The sequence below is a fragment of the Poromitra crassiceps genome, assembly GCF_964638095.1.
Source record: "Poromitra crassiceps genome assembly, chromosome: 1".
Taxonomy (NCBI): Eukaryota; Metazoa; Chordata; class Actinopteri; order Beryciformes; family Melamphaidae; genus Poromitra; species Poromitra crassiceps.
The window spans coordinates 38320299-38337213 of record NC_139623.1 but is presented as its reverse complement, the minus strand read 5'-3'; the positions used below and the strand labels follow the sequence as shown (position 1 = coordinate 38337213).

The 16915-nt window shown below is 41.5% G+C and overlaps 1 pseudogene across 1 annotated transcript; it reads left to right on the top strand.

Annotated features, from left to right (window-relative positions):
* Positions 1-4560: 4560 nt before the first annotated feature.
* On the top strand, positions 4561-16212 carry LOC310783311 (organic cation/carnitine transporter 2-like; annotated as a pseudogene). The gene is made up of 4 exons: positions 4561-4955; positions 5484-5587; positions 14670-14759; positions 16018-16212. The product of its transcript is annotated as an organic cation/carnitine transporter 2-like (transcript).
* Positions 16213-16915: the final 703 nt, after the last annotated feature.

Below are 16915 nucleotides of genomic sequence, written 5' to 3'. Positions count from 1 at the left end.
TTAGTAATAGGGTGTATAACCTTGTGTATCTGAGATTGTGTAGATTGTGTGTGTGTGTGTGTGTGTGTGTGTGTGTGTTTAGCTAATTCATACTATCATACCATACACCTATTTGACAACAAGTTATGCTTAAAAAATTACAAAAAACGTTTTTTAATCAAAATGTCTTGACCTTTACTTACTGGAAAACAGAAAATATTGAACCCCACTCCTAAATAAAATAAATAAAACTGCCTTTCTCTCCCTAGCTGATATCCTCCATTGGTTTACACTTATGAATGGTCACTGCTGTCCCAACCCTGTTTTTTTTTTAAACCTAATTTTTATTTGGTTTACATCAACATTGTACATCATTGTATTCCTTCGATTACAGTTGTTTACTTTTTCCTTTTCCTTTTCCAGCAGTGTGCTTATTGTACACATTATCATTGTATATACACTCATAGCTTTGTAATGACAATAATAATGAACACCAAACCTGAAAAAAAAAAAAAAAAAAAAAAAACTCCACTCCAACATATACATATGTCCAGCAGCGCTTCATAGATAGGGAGAGCAAGAGAGAGAGAGAATAGAGAAATTTACATCGGGGGAACTAGTGTGTATGTATGTATGTGATATCTATCAAAAATGTGTGAGAGAATGGAAATTATACATATGTCCAGCAGCGCTTCATAGATAGGGAGGAGAGCAAGAGAGAGAGAAGAGAGAAATTTACTTTGGGGGAACTAGTGATTGTATGTATGTATGTATGTGACATCTATCAGAAATGTGTAAGAGAATGGAAATTAGACTAGGGGGGCGTACAGCATTGGGTAGTCATTGCATTATTAGAGTCATGACAGGCCCCCATCTTTTAACAAAAATTGGTTTCTGAAGCCTTAGTGTGTAAGTGATTTGCTCCATCTGGTAAATATCCCACACTTTTTGAATCCATATTTTATATGTGGGGGGATCTGGTTTCAGCCATCTTATAGTAGGCTAATACACTTTAAGGCTGAAGTTAGTAGGATATTTAAAAGATATTTTTTGGCCCTCCCGCCTAGGCCTTCAGGTATTACCCCTAACAGTGCCACTGTCGGGTCTTGCGGTATATCTGGTTGGAAGACCTCTTTTAAGGCGTCAAATACCTTTCCCCAGAATAAATTTATTTTAGGACATAGCCAGAATACATGTGTGTGATTGTCCCAACCCTGTTTTGATATGAAATGCTAGTACAGATTAAGGAAGCAAGATGCTCTCAAAATGGGAACTTGAACTTCTTGATTAGAAAGCTTGGTTTAAAACCAAAGGTTATCTGCTCCATTCATCTTTCGAGACAGACTTTCAACTTGCATCGAAAATCTGTCGGCAAGCTCCGTGAAAAGGGGTGCAACAGGGCTCGCAGGGTGCAGGCTCGCAGGGTGCGCTTTACCCGATCAAAATGGAGTGAATGCGACCGGTGTGCAGTCAAAAGGTATCGTTGTCAGCGTGTAGCAAGTTGCTACTTGCTACTAGCAACGAGCTAGAGTTGTTATTGTTGTTTCATTTTTACCGATGGGCTCCCAGATTGCTGCTCCATTAACTCTATACCTTGAAATATTGTGCATTTTTATTCAAGATTTGCAGTTTCAACATCTGGAGTGAGTTCTGCCCTCATTCCATCAAAGTCAAACAGATGTGTAAGAAGCCCTGATCAACAAAATGCTTAATTTGCTGTTGGAACCCCAGGGTTCATAAAGCAGCAAGTGGTTTCTTAAATCATTGCTGGAGATAGTGACAGCAAAGTATTTTGGCATTAACAATAGATTTCTCAGGGCATTTCAGGTTTGGGCACGGTGGTGAGCCAATAAACGATAACAATTGCGCATCAGTCCTAATAAAACAGGCTGAACCCAAGACCATTGCATTTTGTATTATTTTAGATGGTGCAAAGAAAGCAGAAGTTGTAACACAATTTATTATTGACCCTTGCATGCTTAAAGGTTCAAAGCCAGAAATTCAAATTTTCTAGAGAAATCTTAAAAGAAAAAGAAAATTGGGTCATTGGTGGTTTCCAGAGAGTTCACAGAGAATGAAACAGGCATGTCTGTTTTCATCAGTTTCCCTACCGACAGCATAGCAGTTGCCCAGTTTTGTACGAAATCACTTCCAACTACTTCCAGTGGGGGCTCTCTGGGACAAAATAGGAAACACGTCATGTGTTTCTATTGCGGGTGCTTTGACATGAAAATATATGGGAGAGGGAAACTCCCCTCGTTTGTAATGGGGGAGGAAGGATTGTGCACGGATAGTGAGATTTGATGGGGTAAATTAGAAAAGTAAAGAAATAAACAGCGGTGGAGAAAGGAGAGGGAGTATGTCCTCCCATAGGGTTTGGGTTTGGTTTGGAGTCGGTGTAGCTGCAAAGTCAAAGTGACGTGGCCTCTCGGGTCCGGGACAGCTGTATTAACAACAACAGAGATTTAGAAAAGTCATTATAGGTCATTTAGCATTCTTGTCCACATGAGTTGGTCGAGCACACAGCTGAGCTCTCCCAGCCCCTGTAACCCCTGATGATTCAAATGTACTTTTTCCTGCCCCCGTACTGTATTGCACTGTCGAGCTTGTTTGTTGTCTTGTTGTAAGTTTTACTGTTTGTTGTGTCTGAAACTATGTAGCTATTGCAGCCATTCTTGGCCAGGTCTCTCTTGTAAAATAGATCTTAATCTCAATGAGACATGCCTGGTTAAATAAAGGTGTAAAAAAAAAAAAAAAAAAAAAAAACTCCTGTAACCCCCTCCCTCCCTCCCGACACCAGTTTTGGGAAACATTACTTGTAATCACTTTTCCAGCAAGGAGTGGTGAAACAAATCAGTATTTCAATGTCAACATAATACTTAAATATCAGATGGAAGTTGGATTATCAAAAGATGAAAGGTATGTTTTCATCACAATTCCCTTTTGCTAAAAAAAGAGATGGAAAGTCAAAGTACATTAAAGGAACACTCTGCCCATTTTCAACCAGCTTTGTATCATTAGAACATCAGTAGTATATCAGAAAACTGTAAACGGTTTTGAAGTCTGTCATTTAATTTGACAGTTATTGAGTGTTAAAGTGTGGACCAGTGACATCACTGGTCCACACTAACTCAAATTAATAACTCATTAACTCAAATCAACTCTCAATAACTGTCAAACTATTCATCATTCATCTAGCACGGTGGCTCTATATCAAGGAGCTCGCGAAAGAGCTTGTCCTGCCACACATGATCAGGCGCCTGGAGAGCACACCCACTCTCCAAAGGCAGGTCACAGGGGTGATGGAAAGATGTGGGGTGAAAAGAGAAGACCCAGCCACTACCAGCCAGCCACAGGAGAGCCCAAAGAGGAAGAGGTGTGAGATCTGCCCCCGTGCCAAGGACAGAAAAGCCACCAGCATCTGTTCCCAGTGCACCAGGCCTGTGTGCAAGGAACACAAACATGAAGTTTTCCTTTGTGACCCATACGTACTGAAGTGATTTTGAAGTGATTTTGTTTAAATCTTTTGTCACATTCACCACTATTAAATATTATGAAATCATGTTTAGTCCAAATCATTGCTAAAATATTTATTTTAACAAAATTATTATTACAGTCTGTCATTGGCTTGTTTTTAATCATACTTGCCTACATAAGTCGTTTTTGAGCCATGTGTGGAAACTTGATGTTGTACCACAAAAACGTGTTTTTTTCATAATGTAACAAAGTAAACATGTAAATAATGATTTGTTGTAATGAAAAACATGATATTTAATGAATACTTGGACATTAAGATGAAATAAATAGTTTTCAAAATATATAGCAAAGAAACCCTTAATCATCCATGAAATTACATAGGAAATGAATTGGGGTCATTTTTGACCCCAGTTGTGTAGTAACAGGGGTATGAATATGTTATGCATTAAAGGGTTAAATTGTGTGTGGTGTAAGGAAATAAAAAATGTAAAAAATAATAATAGAAAATTCAGGCGACCCCATTTGAATTCCGGGTGACCCTGGGGTCACGAGCCTAAGATTTGGAACCACTGCCCTATGGTTTCATTTCATGGTGCAACTGCATCAATCAATCAAAGCAGTAACTGAAAACAGGACAGGAGATGGCAACTATTCTTAGAAAGGCTTTTAATCCATGTGCATGTTCATAAGCTCATGCAATATGTTGCATTGTTAGAGTTTAAACTCATAAATCATTTAAGCACTCTGAAAGGGACCATACTTGACATTTAAGCAAAAAAGAATTTACAGGATTTTCTTATGTCTTTTGTGCATGGTTCACATGATTATTACTGAGTTATTATTACTACTGTGTTATTAATGGAATGTTACTCTCTTTCCATAATTTTTCATGATTAGAATAAGGAAGGTTTTGATGGAGTCTCCACTTCTTTAACCAATTTTAAGGGGATTTTGCGTGTTTTAAGGCATGAAATAAGATGTAAGGTTGTGTGTTTCTTTTGCGAGCATCAGGCCCGCCGCCCGACTCTGCCCAGTATAAAGCCCTCCATTCATCTCCCCACCCCACTGAGTGTGTGGCTGCAAAGCCTTAACCACCAGCACAACATGAGCGACTATGAGACTGTAACCGCTTTCCTGGGGCAATGGGGACCTTTCCAGCAGAGGGTGTTTTTTCTGCTGTCACTGAGCATTATTCCCAACGGTTTCTCCGGTTTCTCCATCGTCTTTCTGGCCGATATACCATCATGCCTCGTCCCGGCCAGCGCCAACCTCAGTGCAGCCTGGAGGAACAGCAGCATCCCGGAGGAGGAGAGCCGCGGTGGGGCTTTTGCTCCCAGCAAGTGCTCCAGATACAAATGTGATACAATGTGATCCAGAGTTTTTCCCAGCGAGGCTTGCTCCGTGGGATCCATGTCAACCTGTCTGATGTGCAGCAGGAAGGCTATTTGGATGGATGGGAATATGACCGGAGCATGTACATTTCCACTATCGTATCCGAGGTGTGTAACTAGTTTTCAACTGAATAGTCCCTGGGCAAACCAAAAACCATTAAGAACAGGAAAATTACAATAAAAGTCTTATTTAAAGAAAGGTACTCTACTGTATTTTCAGTATTCATATATTTCGGACAATGGAATTTCTTCCTTTGTGTGTGTGTGTGTGTGTGTGTCCATGTGTGTGTGTGTGTGTGTGTGTGTGTGTGTGTGTGTGTGTGTGTGTGTGTGTGTGTGTGCACGCACGCGCGCATGTGTGTGTGTGTGTGTGTGTGAGAGAGAGAGAGAGAGAGAGACTGTAGAGATTTAGATCAAGTGGAAGAGGATAGTTTTGATGCTCCTTCATCCATACTGGTGTGTGTGCGCGTGTGTGTGTGTGTGTGTGTGTGTGTGTGTGTGTGTGTGTGTGTGTGTGTGTGTGTGTGTGTGTGTGTGTATTTGTGCGTGTGTGTGTGAGTGTGTGTGTGTGTGTGTGTGTGTTTGTGCGTGTGTGTGTGAGTGTGTGTGTGTGTGTGTGTGTGTGTGTGTTTGCAGTGGGACCTGGTGTGTGATGATAAGTGGAAGAACCCGCTGACCTCATCTCTCTTCTTCTGTGGAGTTCTCACTGGCTCCTTCATTTCAGGACAGCTGTCTGACAGGTTCTGACCTTGACTCAGATCAATCTAACAAAAGACAATGAAATTCAGTTGTTTACACACTCTTGAAAATGGACGTGTCGCTCTCTTCAGTCACAATTCATATGGAATTGTGACTGAAGAGAGCGACACGTCCATTTTCAAGAGTGTGTAAACAACTGAATTTCATTGTCTTTTGTTAGATTAAACAACTGAATTTCAGTTGTTTAGCCTACTTTAAACACATTTTCACACACAATTTCGATATATTGTCCCAGCCCTAATATTGGTCACAACCAAGGTGTGAATTACACAGACATGGAGGCCGTGGCCTCCGTCTGGCCGTGATCCCTAAGGCCATTGACGGTGCCCTGCTACCAGCTTGCTACTGTCAGTTGCTTTAAAAGCATCAGTGGTCTCAGTTTAATGTAGCCTGCCCTATGCAAAGGATGTGTCATTGGCTCATTTTAACACACATTTCAGAAAAATCACAAAAAGTGGTTGCCATCATCACCATTGCAGCTTTTTAAACTTGTCAAAAGGACTGGAATGGTTATTGCAAAATATGATCTTTATTCTATATAAAAGCCCATCCATAAATAATGTTTATAATAGTCTAGTTTCCTAATACAGGCCTAAACAAGGATATTAGACATACCAAACACATATAAACATAGGAAACAATACTATAGTATTGCCTGTAATCATGTAAATGTAACGTTAATGCCTGATTATGCTGCAAACACTTCATTGATATTTTATTTATTATAAATAAATGTTCTTTTCTCTTTCAAGTAAAATAAGGGCTGCGTTGAAAAAGTAAAATACATCAGCAGAGAGCTTAATTTGAGAAAAGTGAAATAAAAAGTGTACAATAAGTTCCCTTTTTCTTCTGCTTTTCAACCAAAACTATCTGTGCACATTTTAACAATTCCCCCACTTTCTCACTTTCCCATCAAACTTGAATAATTCTCAATGATTTATCAGTTATAGGATAGCGTGGGTCACCGCGGTGACCCTATCACCCCCCCCCCCCCCCCCCACCCCCTTGACAAAATCTCAACGGATCTGGACGAATCACATAAGTCACCCAAAGTGACATGAAAACTCGTGCGCAGCCAGACAGCCTGAAATGCCGTCCACTCTGCATGGTAAGGGCCGCCCTCCAGCAAGGTTAACCAATCACAGCCCATAACCCCTGATGCATGCGAACACTCAAAATGGTGACTACGATTGACGTCAAACCAAACAATCACTGCTCCTGAATTAACGCAACCACACATAACCATTTTAGACCTATTGTTAGATGATGTCATACTGTAACTACATCACTACATGACTACATCACTGGACCCTGTTAGATGATGTCATAACTACAGTTACGATGATGTCGACAGTGATGATGTCATATTTCGGATGTCATCAGTGATGATGTCATATTTCTGATGATGTCATTTGTTGAGTGTTCTTGTTGAACTATAAGTGCGACTACTGCCGTAGTTGTTCGTAAATTCACCTTACGGCATACTTTCTGTAGCGAGTTTCCAATTTCAAACCTTGCAGATTCCAACAACCGTAGTTATACTATAACTACACTCCTTGTACCCCGTAGTTACACTGTAACTACAGTCCTTGGCTTGTACCCCGTAGTTATACTATAACTACAATCCTTGTACCCTGTAGTTACACTAAAAGTACAGTGTGGTACCCCGTAATTAGCCTATAAGTACAGAATTGGTCCCCTGCTTTAGAATACAGCCCGCGACCCCGTAGTTACCCTGTAAGTACAGTGTGGTACCCCGTAATTAGCCTATAAGTACAAAATTGGTCCCCTGCTTCAGAATACAGCCCGTGACCCCGTAGTTATACCATAAGTACAGATCTTGTTACCCTCTAGTATTAACTCATTGAGTGCCAGCCACTTTTGGAGAACGGACGCTCCCAGTGCCAGAGTTTCAGAGGGTTTTCAGTGATTTCTCGAGGCCCACAGAATATTGTGTGATATTACTATGTAAACACCGAACACGCACAAAGAACGATGAGACTCTCTTCTATCATCTGCAAAAAAAAGTTTATTGATCCCATTTTCCGTTCTTTAGTTATGAGCCGGAGAAGATAGGCTGTTTTGAGCAAAAAGACACTTTTCAAATTAGAAGCTGAGTTATTCCGCCTTTTGTGAAATGCAGCATTTCAAGCACATTCACTGAGTCTGAAGATAATATTTTCTGATGTAGTGACGTGGTGTAGTTGTGTGGTGCCTGCGTGCCCCACCCCCCTCTCCCCCCCTCAGCTGCAAACTCCTCCCCACACTAACACACAGCCTACACACGCACCCAGTCTGCTCCGTTTTTTTGCGCCGGCTCCCAGCGCGACACGGAAATGCCAAACCGGACTGCAGGGAAAGGTTTGGCTCTTCGGCGTCGGGTGCTGCCTTTCTGGCGGCTAATCGTGTGAAGAAACTATGCAGACAGACAGACAGAGGCAGAGGGGCTCAGTTGTGTGCGCGGATTGACTGCTGTTCGCAGCCAACATAAGCTGCAGTCAGAGCCATCTATATGGCTCTGGCTGCAGCATGAGCGGTTTCTCTTTCATCACGGGGGTTTTTCCTGCTGTTTTCCGGACCTTCCTCTAATCTGGAGAGCACTGTCGCCACCTAATGGATCTGTAAAATAGGTTATAGACCTCCAATAGCTACAATATTTGTACAGGAGATGTATCGGGCATTGATCCACGTCCCACCGTCAAAAAACGCAATTGACGACAATCGTCGTCATTGGCACTCTACGTTACTAAAGCAATTGACGACGATTGTCGTCATTGGCACTCAATGAGTTAATTCACTCCTTATACCCCGTAGTTATACTATAACTACACTCCTGGTACCCGTAGTTATACCATAAGTACAGATCTTGTTACCCTCTAGTTAAAGTATTAATTCACTCCTTATACCCCGTAGTTATACTATAACTACACTCCTGGTACCCGTAGTTATACTATAAGTACAGATCTTGTTACCCTCTAGTTAAAGTATTAATTCACTCCTTATACCCCGTAGTTATACTATAACTACACTCCTGGTACCCGTAGTTATACTATAAGTACAGATCTTGTTACCCTCTAGTTAAAGTATGAATTCACTCCTTATACCCCGTAGTTATACTATAACTACACTCCTGGTACCCGTAGTTATACCATAAGTACAGATCTTGTTACCCTCTAGTTAAAGTATTAATTCACTCCTTATACCCCGTAGTTATACTATAACTACACTCCTGGTACCCGTAGTTATACTATAAGTACAGATCTTGTTACCCTCTAGTTAAAGTATTAATTCACTCCTTATACCCCGTAGTTATACTATAACTACACTCCTGGTACCCGTAGTTATACTATAAGTACAGATCTTGTTACCCTCTAGTTAAAGTATGAATTCACTCCTTATACCCCGTAGTTATACTATAACTACACTCCTGGTACCCGTAGTTATACCATAAGTACAGATCTTGTTACCCTCTAGTTAAAGTATTAATTCACTCCTTATACCCCGTAGTTATACTATAACTACACTCCTGGTACCCGTAGTTATACTATAAGTACAGATCTTGTTACCCTCTAGTTAAAGTATTAATTCACTCCTTATACCCCGTAGTTATACTATAACTACACTCCTGGTACCCCGTTGTTATACTATAACTACATGCTTATTTGCGGGCTGTATTCTAAAGCGTTACCTAAAATAGCTACATAGACACATAATTAACATGAGTTAAGTTTGATGAGTTTAACTACAAAGCAGGCAATGCTATCAAAAAAATAAATTAAGAATATACTTTCTTACCTCAAAATTAGTTTTTTCCTCCTAAAATTGGCTGTATCTGCCACAGGCTGCTACTTCCTCACATGTAGACTAAAGCTGTGTTCACACCGAGATATTTATTTTTCACTCTGTCGCTTCATTCAACCCTTTGGAATCGCTCTGTCGCTCTGTTTAAATCGCTCATCAACAGGCACACGAATTGACGGACATGTGGGGGCTATAACGTTACGCAATGTCATGATGTTTGTCCACTACGAGCCACCGTATTTGTTTACAAGCTAAGCCTATCAGCGTGCTCCTAACGCGAGCTCCATACCGGTAGTACAGACTTCACTTCATGTCAGCTGTCAGCCTGTCAATGCGATTTGTTGCCACACAATAAACCAGCGGTTTGTTCCAAGCCAGTGTGATCCTTGACTCACTCTCACACGGCAGCCAATCAGCGTTGAACAGCGAGCGACTGATGCCAGTGTGCCAGATGCTCGAGTTGGGATATTTCATCTCGGGCGACGAGCGTATTTTCTCCTTATCGCTCTGTCTCTGTCGCTCGGACGCCCAGCGATTTTTCTCCCGGGCAAATATACGCTCAATCGCTCGTTTGCATTGACTTTGTATGTAAACTCGATGCCAGAGAAAAACCTTAATAGGTTGGTGTGAAGTTCTGTGAACGCAGCTTAAGGACTAAACTGAGCATGTGCAGAGTGAATCAGGTGATTCATAACTTGCTCCTGATTGGAGGAATGGAAAGTGTTACAACTGACCCATGTTACAACTATCCCCGGTCTCCCCTACATTGCTTCCCCTGGTCAGAAAAAGTCGCCAGATTTGTATAGGCGCATTTTGGAAATAAAGTCGCTAGGGGGGGTCTGAAAAGTAGCTAAATATATTATTATATAAATAATATAATATAAATATATCACCATTATTATATAAATAATATAAACAAAGGCGCTAAGTTGGCAACACTGCTAACAGCTAGCTAACTAGTTAACATGCATTGCCAGCTCGTCCTCAGTCAGAATCGAAGTAGCATTCCATTGAAGCAACTAACTTACCTTTTTGAACTTGAGCACAAAATTAAGTTATTTGTCAAAAAATATTTGGCGGACAGTGTGGCTAATTAAGATTGTCAGGACAAGACTCAGAAACATTATGAAATATCTAGAAATGACCAAATGCACTGGAGGGGGGCTTTAAGTTGAGTCGCAATGGAGAAATGGGAGGTTATAGATCTGAAGTTGTTGGGGTTGTCAGAGTCCAGGCGATGCTTCTTGAAGATGGGTGTGATGGCAACCAGCTTGAAAGGTGAGGGAACAGTGCCAGAGGTGAGGAGGGAGTTTATAATATCAGTGATGAGTGGGCTGAGAGAAGGGAGACACATTTTGACAAGGGTGGAGGGGATGGGGTCCAGGGGGCAGGTGGAAGACTTGATGCCACTGAGTATTTTGGAGAGGTCAGATACGGTTATGGTGGGGAAGAGGGAATGTACAGTATATGGTCTGTTGGCAGGGGAGCTAGGTGCAGGCTCCGGGTCGGGGGTGATGGAAGAGGAGGTGGCTAGCTGGTTGTGTATGCTTTCGATTTTGGAGTGAAGGAATGACAGGAAGTTGTTGCATTTTTCCCAGGGGAAGAAGTGTGAGATATTATCCATTGGTTTGAGGAGCTTGTTTATGGTGGGATACAGTCCATGTGGGAAACAGAGTGTGGGTTGGAGGAACCAGTGTATGATGCCAGAGTAGAAGGTGGAGTGGGCTGTGTTGAGTGCAGACTGGTGAATGTGCTCTTTGTAGGCCAGGGCAATGCACGGTGAGTCCAGTTTTCTTGTGAAATAAACACTCAATTTGTACCACAAAGATTTATTTTAACTTCTTGCCCACTGTGCAGACTTGTAGCCAGGGCGTGCAAGGTGAGCCCGGTTTTCTTGTGAAATGAACACTCAATTTGTACCACAAAGTTTTATTTTAACTTGTTGTCCAGTGCTGGAAACACTCTGTCCCCTGTCTGCTTTAAGATATTGTTTTCTTCTTGTTTGTTTGTTTATGTGGGGTTGGTATATTTTCTTAACAAAACCAATCCATTTTCTCACCCAGAACGACCTGGAAATATATCTATATCTATATCTTTATCTAGATATCCTAGATAAAATACATCGTATTTTATGAACTTGTGGTGTATGTGGGTACATGAGTGTATTTTATGAACTTGTGATGTATGTGGGACATGAGTGTATTTTATGAACTTGTGGTGTATGTGGTTACATGAGTCTATTTTATGAACTTGTGGTGTATGTGGTTACATGAGTGTATTTGATGAACTTGTGGTGTATGTGGTTACATGAGTGTATTTGATGAACTTGTGGTGTATGTGGTTACATGAGTGTATTGTATGAACTTGTGGTGTATGTGGTTACATGAGTGTATTTTATGAACTTGTGGTGTATGTGGTTACATGAGTGTATTTTATGAACTTGTGGTGTATGTGGTTACATGAGTGTATTTTATGAACTTGTGGTGTATGTGGTTACATGAGTCTATTTTATGAACTTGTGGTGTATGTGGTTACATGAGTGTATTTTATGAACTTGTGGTGTATGTGGTTACATGAGTGTATTTTATGAACTTGTGGTGTATGTGGTTACATGAATGTATTTTATGAACTTGTGGTGTATGTGGTTACATGAGTGTATTGTATGAACTTGTGGTGTATGTGGGTAGTGAATTAAATAAGTGCAATACGGGCTGTCTTATGGGTAACTCTATCATCAATCACCTTCTGTACGCTGATGACCTGGTCGTTCTGAATCCATACAGTGGAGGGCTACAGCAACTATTGAAAGTGTGCTCAAATTATGGCAATGAACATGACATAATTTACAATGCAAAAAAGAGTAGTGTCATGATAGTGAGAAGCCAGGAGGACAAGAAATTGGCTTTCCCAGCCTTTCACCTATCTGACAGTCATCTTTCTGTATGCCAGGAAATTAAGTACCTTGGCCACATCTTCACAGATAATCTCCATGATGATAGAGATATCTTTAGACAGTGCCGCAAACTTTATGCTCAGGCTAATATGTTGCTTCGCAGTTTCAGTATGTGTTCTGGTCCTGTCAAGTGTGCACCTTTTAAAGCTTTCTGCACTCCCATGTATACAGCTTTCTTATGGTGCACATACAAGAAAGGTAGCATGCGGAGGCTTAAGGTGGCCTACAATGATGCCCTGAGGATTCTACTTAAGGTCCCTAGGTGGCATAGTGCCAGTCACTTGTTTGTAACGTGTGGAATCCACACATGTGAGGCTCTCTTAAGGCATTCTATGCAGGGCCGGTTCCAGAACAAGATGACTAGGGGTGCATCCTAGATAGGAAGGGGTGCAGATGCCAGAAAAATTTGACATGTTATTTTACTAAAAATAATGCATTTGACCATCATTTCAAGTAGAATGATACCACCCAAGCAAGAATATTTCAAGTGTTTCAAGTGCTTTACTGAAATATTTGGACCATATAATGATAATACAATTATCTCAACCTTAAAAGGTTACATATAGGTGCCAAAAAGCCATAAAATCACATCAAAGAACAAAGAAAAACAACAACTATAATTCAAGTTTAAACTGTAAGTGTGCAGCTGTATCATTTATTTAATTTTTTTTTTTTTTTTTATACTTTTCAACTGAGCATGCAGACAATTAAAATAAGGGTGCAATGCATGCTTTTGCACCCCCGTAGAACCGGGCCTGATTCTATGTATGGATTCATGTCTCGCCTGGATGAGTCCCAGAACAGTATTATTGAGGATATAGTCATTCCTGGGAAGAGCTGTCTTCGGGTCTCGTCCAGGCTGCGTAAACACTGGAGAGTCAGCCTCTATTTATGATCTTATGTTTGTTGTTGTTTTTCTCTTATTTATTTTTTTACTGTATAATTTGTTGTGTGATGTTGATAATATGTATGTACTCTATGGACCCCCTGTGTGTCTGGAATAAAATTTTAATTTAATTGAATTATGTGGTTACAACAAAATATTCACCTTTATAGGTTCCCCTCAAGGCTGCGTCCTATCAGCCTTGTTGTTTATCTTGTATACAAATAGCTGCACCAGCTCCTTTCCTGGAAGGTTCTTAATCAAATTTGCTGACGATACAGCACTGGTCAGCCTTCTCCAGGGTGACGAGGAGGAACATGGCCAGGTTTTAGATAATTTTATCAAATGGTGTGACGACTCCTATCTCCTTCTGAACACCTCCAAAACAAAAGAAATGTCCATTGACTTCAGGAGAGAGCCCACATCCTGTCTGACCAGTATTAAAGGACAGCCTATACAGTCAGTCACAGAATACAAATACCTCGGCGTTGTCCTAGACAATAAGCTGAAGTGGGACAAAAGCACTGAGCTCATCAACAAAAAGAGCCAGCAGAGACTTTATTTCCTTAAAAAGTTAGTTTTATTCGACGTTAATCTGTCTATGCTCAAGATGTTTTACAGTGCCTTCATCGAGAGTGTTTTGACCTTTGGCCTTATCTGTTGGTTCGGTAACGCAACAGAAGCGCAAAAGAAAACACTGCGGAAAACCGTAACCGTCGCCAGCAAATTGCTGGGTTTTAAACTGACCAGCCTGGAAGACATATATAGATCCAGGTCTCTCACCAAAGCAGAGAAAATTATTGCAGACCACAAGCACCCCCTGTGCACTGCATTCGAGCTGCTGCCCTCCGGTCGCAGATTTAGGCAACCTGCCTTCTCAAAAAACAGGTCTAAACAATCATTTATCCCACAGGCGATCAAAACCCTGAACGGCAAGGCCAGATCTTAAATATTTATGTTGCTTTTATGTTTTTATGTTGCTTTTATGCTTTATGTTATATGTTTTATGTTATATGTCGTCCCATGTGCTGTACTCTGTCTACTGTAACATGCCAAATGATGATTTTACACCGAAAACCATTTTCCCCACGGGGACAATAAAGTACCTAACTAACCGGTTACATGAGTGTATTTTATGAACTTGTGGTGTATGTGGTTACATGAGTGTATTTTATGAACTTGTGGTGTATGTGGTTACATGAGTGTATTTTATGAACTTGTGGTGTATGTGGTTACATGAGTATATTTTATGAACTTGTAGTGTATGTGGGTACATGAGTGCATGTATTGTGTGCAGATGCATATGTGTGCATTGGACAAACTGTCTCTGGTCAACCTGTTGTGCCCTGGCTTCTATAATTAGATGGTTTCCAGATAGATGGCTGTGCCTTGTTTGTTGTCACAAACACGTTCCGCTGTCCCACAGAAAGACCTTCAGTCTGAGAAGAGGGAGGCCCACAACATCTGTGATCTGCTCCGACATCCGCTGGGTCTCTGTCACGCTGTGGTTTGTCTGGTGAGTTCCTCCTGCCCTCTGTGACCCCCACATCCAGCACAGTGACCCTGCATACAACACACACACACACACACACACGCACGCACGCACGCACGCACACACACACACACACACACACACACACACACACACACACACGCACGCACGCACGCACGCACACACACACACACACACACACACACACACACACACACACACACACACACACACACACACACACACACACACACACACACACACACACACACACACTGCCAGCCCCCTCATGCATCACCTCCACCCCCTGCCAACCCATTTAACTAATAACAAATAATGATCTGTCGGACGCTGTGAAGCCTGCAAATAAGATCAAAATGGCGTTTTATGTAACTGCACAGTATGGATTCATTCCCACTGTGCAGACTGTCCTGTTGAATCGAAAAACAGATGCCGTTTCATATGTTCCTTTGAGTTTGTGATATCAACGATTAAGAACCATTTACACCTACTCTTACAGAATGATTGCTGAAGTAAAAGTTGTTGGCTATGAGTAAAACTTAAAAAGGGCTAAAAAAAAAAGGAGGCAAAGCAGACAAGCTGAGCATAGGTGGAGAGAGCACTGAACTGCATGTCCTTTACACTTGCAGTATTAGCTGAACGACTTACTAACTTTTTTTTAAAAAACAACAACAACAAACAAACAAACAAACAAACAAACAAACTGTAAGAGCATTCATGTCACTGTCTGTTTCTAGTTTTAGCCTAGGCTTAAGTTTTCCACTGGGTGGCAGTGTGGACAGGTGAGCTGGTGAAGTCTATATTGCACAGGTGTCACAGGTTTGCAGTCATGGTTGGGTGATGGGGAGATCACACAGGTTTTTACCGCTCATCAGGATCATTGCAATAGATTCAAGTTACTGTATTCTTAATTGTTAACAGAATAGTTTTGCTGCCTGTAAACATCATTAAATGGGAACCTCTCACCCAAACTGTAAACACCGCCTGGACATCAATGTTTTGAAGCGCGTCAAAAACACCTCTCCTACATCCAGCTGAGTGACTAAATGTTGGACCCAGGATAGTCACTACACAAACAAACAAACAAACAAACAAAACATTGAGGATGCAAGACTCTTCTGATCTAATCTAATGCCTGCCAATCAGCCCAGTACAAGGTTTCTATTTACAGTACAAATTATATACAGACATCAGCTGTTGGTGTCCTGCCACTGAGCTTATCAGAAGCTTGTTGTTGATTGGTTAATAATTGTCTCCCCAGGAAGATCCTGACTATCGCCTACTTCACTCTTTCTCTGAACACATCCAACCTTCATGGCAGTGCAACTGCTTCCTGTCGGCGGTGATAGAGCTGCCAGCCTACGCTCTGTCATGGCTGCTGTTCCGCTGCTGCCCCAGACGGCTCAGACTCTTCTCCACCCTCAGCCTGGGAGGGCTGGTGCTCCTCCTCACATAGGTCATACCAGAAAGTATGATAGGCAGGAGTAAATTACCTACGAAACCCCATAGCATTGATTTTGGATGCATTTTAAACAAGATTCCTTTCATAAAGAATACTGTATTTCTCCTTCCACCAGTAAAGGAAAAGTCTCTACATATTGTACTGTACGGTACTTCTCGTGGGAGGGTATAGACTATAGAATAGTTACTGATAGACACATCTAAAGCACTAACCATTAAAGGTACATTCAGTGATGTTTTTGTGTGAAAATAAGTGTTAAATGGCTCTATATTCTGACAGCAATCACTGAAATAGAGTGTTTGGTCAGTGACTTGTAACCCCCAACCCCCCGCTGTCCTCTATCTCTCTCCTGTAGTCCTGCAGGCAGGGCGGACGTATCTCTGCAACCGTAAGTCATAGAGATGACGGCGTTGGATTCGGGGTGAAAAAATACTTATAGCCCTTTTTAAAGGATTAAATGTAACGCACCTATGGAGTTGGAATCCGTGGATTTTTTTTTAATCGATGGTTGCTAGCCAGAGAAATCAAAGAAAATGCACTCTGTGGGGTGGGGTGGGGGTGGGAGGGGAGGGGCGGTGCGAAGGGGCAGAAATACTCCACTTCCCACAATGCACTGGGCTCGTGGCCTTCTAATAAGTCCACGCCAGTGGGCAACAGAATATGGGCATTTCTGAAGCCCATCCTGGAATTCCCTTAA